General features: G+C 37.6%; 1 protein-coding gene across 4 annotated transcripts in view; it reads right to left on the reverse strand.

Moving 5' to 3' along the window:
* rerg (RAS-like, estrogen-regulated, growth inhibitor) overlaps positions 1–5,707 on the reverse strand; it is an 88,263-nt gene extending 82,556 nt beyond the window's left edge. For 2 of the 4 annotated variants that reach the window (XM_059325712.1, XM_059325711.1), the window contains exon 1: positions 5,395–5,707. The gene's annotated coding sequence lies outside the window, so the exon portion shown is untranslated. Of the gene's footprint in view, positions 1–5,365 lie in introns of all 4 variants that reach the window. The other 2 variants (XM_059325714.1, XM_059325713.1) reach the window with 1 other exon arrangement.
* Between the last annotated feature and the right edge of the window lie 2,262 nt (positions 5,708–7,969).

Raw genomic sequence — 7,969 nt, forward strand, 5'->3', positions numbered from 1 at the left:
CATTTTGCCATTTATGGCCTCCACCCACCACCCTCTGTCTCTCTCTCACACACACACACACCTCAGTCGTGTAATGAAGTCACAGGATAAAAGACTTTAGTGCAGCTGAAGTGGCTGCTAAAATCAGCACAGTGACGCATCGTTATAGCAGACTAGTTGTCTCTCTTTATCTCTCTGTGGATATTAAAATGAGTCAGACTATTGCAAAAATTCAAAATAATGTAATAGGTTACACCTACGTGTATTGTCACAATGACGCATTCAAAATAAATAGCACTAACTACATTGCTACAATAAACACAAAGAGCAGTAACAGTGTTACAAAAGTTTACAGAAAGTATCCAGGACAAAAATCAGTATAACTGCTGCTACAGCAAAAACAAGTTTAAACTGCGCCAAGTAAAAGCTTATAGAGTTGGGGCGATTTCCAGTTTTGCCACGTCAGCAAACTGTGCCAACAGCGCCACGCCGCTAAATCCAACTTACTGCATTATTCATAAACAGTATAACATAACTGATATAATATTTTGTTTGTTTGTTAACAAAACAACAGCCACTAGTGTGCAACTTACTGCTCAGTTGAGTTACTCCCATTTCAGTGAAACTGGGAGGAGCGAAGATGTGCATCGTAGAGGTAGTCTCAAAGAAAACTAAAACTGGGCCAATATGGCAGCATTTTGAATTTGAAACCGATGAAAGAGGTGAGATATATAATTATACCAAATTGCATACATGGATATACTTAATTTTCTTTCCTTTTAAATGTGCACTTTATGGAGCTTTGATTTTACAGTATTTATGTTCACTTAAACAAAAACTTTCAAGAAAAAAACTACTTGTGACATGTCACATTTGGCTTTGACTAAATATTTGCTCTCACTTTGCAATAATATCAGGATATATATCGTATCGATATTCAGCCTAAATATATTGGGATATGACTTTTGGTCCATATCGCCCAGCCCTAGGTGAGCCGTAAAAAAAGATGAGGCAATATGGGAATAAACAGTCTGGCAGTTGTACTACCAGTTATACAGTTAACTAACTGCTTATTATTATTGTTGTTATTATCATTATTATTATATTTATTTATTTATTTGATTTATTTTTTTCAGTGTGAGTGGCATTAGTGCCACAAAGTGGACTGGAGTCACTAAACCCTCATTTATGAGGTCCATCCCAAAACGTCAAGTTATGAGGTGAAGAGGCAAGGACAGAGATATCGTCAGTTGGGAAATGGGACGTCCTTGAGTCACTTTTAAACAACATCCTTTCCTTATACCGTGTGAGGAGCTATATCACCTTTCACTGGGCTTAACAAAAAAGAAAAAAACGACAAAGACCCTCTACAATTTAGTTTTTATGTTCGTCTGAATAATTCATCAACCTCTTTTTATTGATGGGATGACATTTATTTTGTTCCTGTATTTGTGTTTGCATGTCTGAAATGTCCTTTGTAGTCTTTAAAAAGTAATATACCCATATGAAATCTATCGCTGATAATACATTCTAGAGCTGGGGATGGAGCATTTATAGCCATGTTGCGATAACTCTTCCACATAGGCTGCACTCGTGTATCCTCGCTTATCTCTCCTCTGGAAGCATCCTCCCCTCAGTTTCCTCGACTTCTCTGAGCCCATTTAAAGAAAAGACGGCCTTTAAAAAGGTGAGTTTCAATCAATTTTTGGGTCAAGAGTGGAATTAAGATGGTGTATCGAGTCTCAGTCTCGTTATGTTCCACCGGGAGCAGCTGCTAGGTCAACAGCAACACCTGGTGATAATTTTCAGTATACTGGTCTGAATATGTTTGGTGTAATGTTAAACCAGTTTGAATATGTTAACACCAGCCAACCCTGGCAGCTACTTCGATATATGACTGCCAAAATAAAGCACTGTTGCTGCTTTTCAGACGTAAACTAAAAAGTACAGATTTGAAACACTTTCATTTTAACAGAAAGAACAGTGAAAAGTAAATTTTTTCACATGGATTTATAGTATACCATTGAATAATGACTGAATACATAAGCTTAAGCAACAAAAATATTGCTTATTTTTGTTCAAGTCCAACAGACCAGTGCAATTTTTGCCATCAAGTGTAGCAATAGCATATTTAGAAATATAGTATATTTCAGAAGCCAATAGGTAGGTAGACCTTCTGTAAACTATAATACTTTGGTTTTTTAAGTAAAACACAATCCACGCTAGCTACCACACTAGCCGCTAGATGTTTTGCATTGAGGTGATACTTGAGGCTGGATGTGCTGCAGTGATATGTGAATTCCTTGTTGTCCATAGCAACACAACCATGCTCTTATCGACGCTTCCATCCGTTTGTTTTTGTAACAAAATGTCCCATCATCCACGGGGCCAACCAAAGCGCTCTCATCAGCTTCTTCCTTCATGTTCACTGTGGTTTGTTGTTGTCTGAACTCATGAACGCTAGTTGGTGCTCCAGTATAATCGGTCCGCCTGAAACTCATCCAGTGAGAAGCGTTCCTCGGTGCAAAAATAAGTGCATCAATTCAATTTTTTTTACGCATTCATTTTTGTGTAATTAATTATTCTTAATTAACGTGTTCAAGTCCCGGCCCTAAATATAAGCAATCATTTCTTTAGCCAGAATCAATGGTCATAAATCCAGAGCATGGACCAATAGTGAACCCGTTGCCCTCTGTCTCGTATCCACAATTCATCCTTTTGTACCCATGGAGCTCTGCTCTACAGGGACCCCATCCAAACTGTCAAACAGGGCACGTGTATAGTTTTTTCCACTGTATGCCCAGCTGGCTTTTGTGTCAAATTTACCCTGAGAAATGAATCTGGGTGGTGGTGCTGTGGTTCAGGGAGATTACAGACCTCTGAGCTCCAAACCATGGGAGGAGACCTGTTGCACCACAGGCTATAGAAAGCCTTCAAACCACAGGCCTGTCATCTAAATACATACAGTGAACTGGTGCACTGCCTCTGAAGGGAGACCAGTGAAACAAGCAGGAGAAAGAGTTCAGTACTCAAGGCTTGTGTTTTCATCCAGAGGTGACAGGTCTCTGTCAGACTGCCCTCATATGGATAGGTTCTGGACTTGTTTGGCCTTGTTTGAGCAAACTTTTTTTCATCATAAGCACTTCTGTCTGAGAAGATTTTGTCTTTCTCTTCTGACGAACGGAAGAAAACAAGCTTTCTATGAGTCATCTGAGGTGGAAGGAAGAAGTCAAATCCTTTGCTTAGGTAGAAATACAACATTGTAAAGTATACTTTCATACAAGTAAAGGTTTTTTACTCAAATTAAAGAACATTGGCAACAATATGTAGTTAAAGATGACCTAAGCTGAGTTAGCTCAAGCTCATAAAAACTGCCCCATAGCACTACTGGCATCAAAACTTCAGGGTACCTTTAAGAGTACTAAAAGTAAAGGTATTTATGATGCAGAAAGGCCACTTCAAGAGCGATATTTCATTGTAAATATTATATGATTTTATTATTTATGCATTCATGTGTTGACAGCATCAGATTTATGAAGGTGATCAAATATTATCCATTTCAAATATTAATTTACAGAGCAACTAATAAGACAAGTAGCCAAAAAAAAAGTGCAAATAACACAAAGTCAATGGTGGGAAAAGTATTCAGATCACTTACTTTCGTAAAAGAACTAATAGCACACTGTAAAATTACTCCACTACAAGTAAAAGTCCTGCATTAAAAACTTACTTTAGTAAAAGTCCAAAAGTATCAGCATCAAAATGTACTTGAAGTATCAAAAGTAAAAGTACTTGTTGTGCAGAATGGACCCACTCAGATTGTTTTATATATTCCAAATATATTATCATTTAAATTGATCATATGTTCTTCAAGTAAATCTTCTGAAAAGTAATAAGTAACCTAAAGCTGTCAGCTAAATGTAGTGGAGTAATAATTATAAAGTTACAAATGTGAAAATACTCCAGTAAAGTACACACTGCAAAAAAAAAAAAAAATGGATGTCTAAAAACAAGATAAAAACACTAAATCTGAGGGAAATGATCTTGCTGCATGGACAGATAATTTCACTTGACAAGATTTCTTAAATTCAGATTATTAAATCTAGAAATAAGCATGTTGGACGCTTAAAATAAGAAATTAACTCTTAAAACAAGATAAATTAAAGCTGCAAGCAGCGATGAACTGGACCAAGCAGAGTGCACTGATAATTATTTGTTTCTTACCAAGATTAAAAAAAACAACTTTAGATTTAGAAGTGTTAGGTTATTTATCTTGTTTTAAGAGTTAAATTCACTTTAAAAGTGTTCAACATGTGTGTATATGTGTATATGTACGTGTGTGTATATGTATATATATACATATATATATATATATATATATATATATATATATATACTTGCACTAATGTACAGTTAGATCTGCATTTATTTATTTTTTATTTATTATATAATCTATACTGACATATACTGCATTTTTATACAATTAATTCCTGTATATATTGCAATATGATTCACTTAATTACTGCTTAAGCACTTCTGGTTAGATGCTATCTGCATTTCGTTGCTTTGTTCTTGTGATATGTGCAATGACAATAAAGTTGAATCTAATCTATTTGTTTGCAGTACTGCAAGTAATGCAACTACCTACTTAAATTAAGTACTTGAGTAAACTTACTTAGTTACATTCCACCACTGTAACTTATCCATTTTATGTTTATATCAGCTGTAACCTGTCTCAGAGGATGTTAATCTTATCTAGCCTTTATTCCCCTAATCTTTTTTTCTGCTGGCATCCCACCCACAGCCTCCTTCAGGACTTGGGAGTCCCCTGGAGCCGGCTTGGCAGGCACCCTTGTAGGATGTGTCGACTGACCCTAAATCCCATTGAGATGCGGGCTATTATGTAACACTCAGAGCTGCTCATGAATGCAAATGACGTCCTCGAAACTCAATAGGGGAAGGTGGAGGGAGATCAAGCAGCAAAGTAAGATCAAACTGCATTTGCATGAAGATTGAACAGGAGATGCACTATTGTGATTGTATTACTGAAAACTGATGTGTTCCCATTTAACAGCCCAGTTGTCTGCCTAGAAAGAGCTGTTCAACTTTAAGATGTTACAGAAATGTTCATGTTGGAATAAACAAATATTATGAGACACTGAATGCAACATTTTTAAATATAAAGCAAAAACAATGACCATTAAAAGTCAAAGAATACCAAAACACATTGCCAGATATGAGAGAAATATTCTTTTATGTCATGAGAGATTCTTCCAGGTCTCCCTATTTTTATTCTGTTAGTAGAATATGAAAGCTCCTGGTCTGACCACAGGTTGGATCATTAATACACCTCAGTGTTGCAGTGCTGTGTCCGGAGGGGACGCACCTCATGAAAACACCGGCAGGAAGACTCACCAGCGGCCGCTGAATGCTGCAAGAATCTCCGGGTGATTTACCGCCGATCAGGACGAGAGGAATTTTAAAAAAAGTTGCCAGGTCCGCTGATCAAAAATGATGCGTCTGACCTTCGCGGACGCAGATTCGGACGCAGCGCACCGCTGGATGAAGGGGTAGAAACAGCTGGATGGGCAGATTCCGTCCGTCCGGACAGACCGAGCAGCAGCTCTGACTTGGATGAATGAATCCCTAAAACGGAGGGTGAGTGGAAATATACGGAGCGGAGCTGCTTGAGTTTCCGTCCCTGTGCTGCCTCTGACAGGCTGCTGCTGCATGCCGCTGCAGTCAACACTGAGGGGGACAGCGACATCTAGTGGCCGGAAGCGGTAACGCAAGCTCCGGGCTGCCATCGAAACACCATGTTGCGTCTTCTTACACAGTGGCGGACTCAGATTGTTAGAAGGGCAGGGGCGAAAAAATAAAAAGGGCACATTCGGCACAACATGGAGCCCCACCAGCACGCAAAAAGCGATGATGCATCATGTATGATGACATATTAGCATTAAGTTAAAAGGAGATCCAGATCAAAGTAATTAATGATATGGTACAGACAATTAAAAGTTTCGAACCAAACCATCTAGGGGCGTCCGGGAGCATTTTTTTACACGTGTAAAGGGCAGCCAATAAGGCACTTCCTCTCGTTTTCACCACTCTAGAGGGCACTTTAGCGCGCTTTTTCAACCATGGAGTCCGCCACTGTTCTTACATGATCTAAAGCAGTACTAATCCTGGGCATGAGGTGGCCTGCGGACCACATTGGCCCGTTTGTTGTCCCTTTCCGGCCCATGTGAGGTTAACTGCAAATTAGAAATCAATACAACAACAGTGCTTTTATTTTGAAGGCGAATCGTTCCTAGGGCTGGGCAATATGGACCAAAAGTCATATCCCAATATATTTAGGCTGAATATCGATATTCGATATATATCCCAATATTTTTATCGCAAAGTGAGAGCAAATGCTCAGTCAAAGTCAAAGCCAAAGTGCACATTTAAATAAAAAAATATCTTAAATAAAAATAGCCTATGAAATAATATAGGCCAATCTTTTTCTGAAATAAATATATTTATATGAGAAAAGAATAATGAATATTACTAAATAGCTAAATATGACAAACACTAGTAAGGGTGGCATTTATATATATATATAACATATATATGGTGTAATTCCATATCACCCAGCCCTAAGCGTTCCGCAAAAAAGACTGAGTTAACTTGTGTTGACACGGAATGTAGACATTCAAGTCCAAGACAGACTAGACCTTTCTCACTAATTAAGAAGAAAAAATACTGCAAAACACTAATAAATTGCTGGTTTATTGCAAAACATACATTTTTAAAAATTGTTTTTGTGGTTTGATTTTATATATGTGGAAAGATATGAGTATGAGTAAGTAAATGCTGTTATGAAGGAAAACATCGCTCACGCTTTGTGATCATTTCTCCCTGTTTTCAGGGGCGCAACATAAGCACGTTTTCAAACCAAGTATACAGTTTTAATCTAACAAGAGAACTTCTGCAGCAGTGCATGAAAGCGGTTGATACATTTTAACACTTCAAATCATAATACCCACTTCACGAAGAATCAAAACAGACTCTCAGGAAGTTAACACCGTGTTCTGATTTACCCGCTTTAGTCAATCTGCAAAAAGATCGTTCCCTACCAACATGACAGGGTCACTGAGTGATCTGCAATACACATGTAGTGCTTATCAAATATCTACAAGTCATTTAACAGCCTCCGTTTCAGCAGAGGGAGACAACAGACTACATATTGAGTGTCGGTTTCAGCCTTATCGGGTAACCAGCACTTCAAACTGCAATATGCAACTTACAGTACAGCAAAGAGGAAAGCCTGTCTAATGAGTGACATCTAGTGTCAGCTTTGGGGAGATTCTTTCTCTGTTTGTTGAATGTCACTGACCAAACAGCACTTTTCAAGTTTGACACATGACAGTGACTTACTTTGCTTTCCCACAATGTAAGAAATACATCATATGAGATAAAATAAAATTACACTGATCCGTAAAATCAGTGGTGGTCACAACTTTAAAGCTACAAGTGAGTTTAGTGGTTTCACTGGTAATTATGCTTGATTTTTTTGGAATCAATGATCTTAATAGTCAGACGGCTTAACAAAATAATGGGGACACGCAACAAATTTTTTCTACATGCTCTCCATCAACGTAAGTTTCAGTTTTTGATGGGAGCCACTTCATCACAGTGGCTGCCATATCAAATCTATGAGAACCAATATATCTTCCAAGCCACTTAGAAGGTCAATCTTGGTGTCAAAATATACATTTTCTGGGTCAAGGAATCATTTAAGGGTATCAAGAATATCACTATAGTTATTAGATCAAATAGATATGTTCATTTTGGCCATATATTTACATAATTTCCAACTCAGTTCCTAAGCCATCAGACATATATTTATATAGGTCGTATACATAAAAATGGATAACATGCATACAACTTTATTAGCTTGACTTGTATTATTTGTTACATTTACAACTACAAAGATCTGATTTGCAAG

This window comes from Centropristis striata, chromosome 22 (assembly GCF_030273125.1).
Source record: "Centropristis striata isolate RG_2023a ecotype Rhode Island chromosome 22, C.striata_1.0, whole genome shotgun sequence".
NCBI lineage: Eukaryota > Metazoa > Chordata > Actinopteri > Perciformes > Serranidae > Centropristis > Centropristis striata.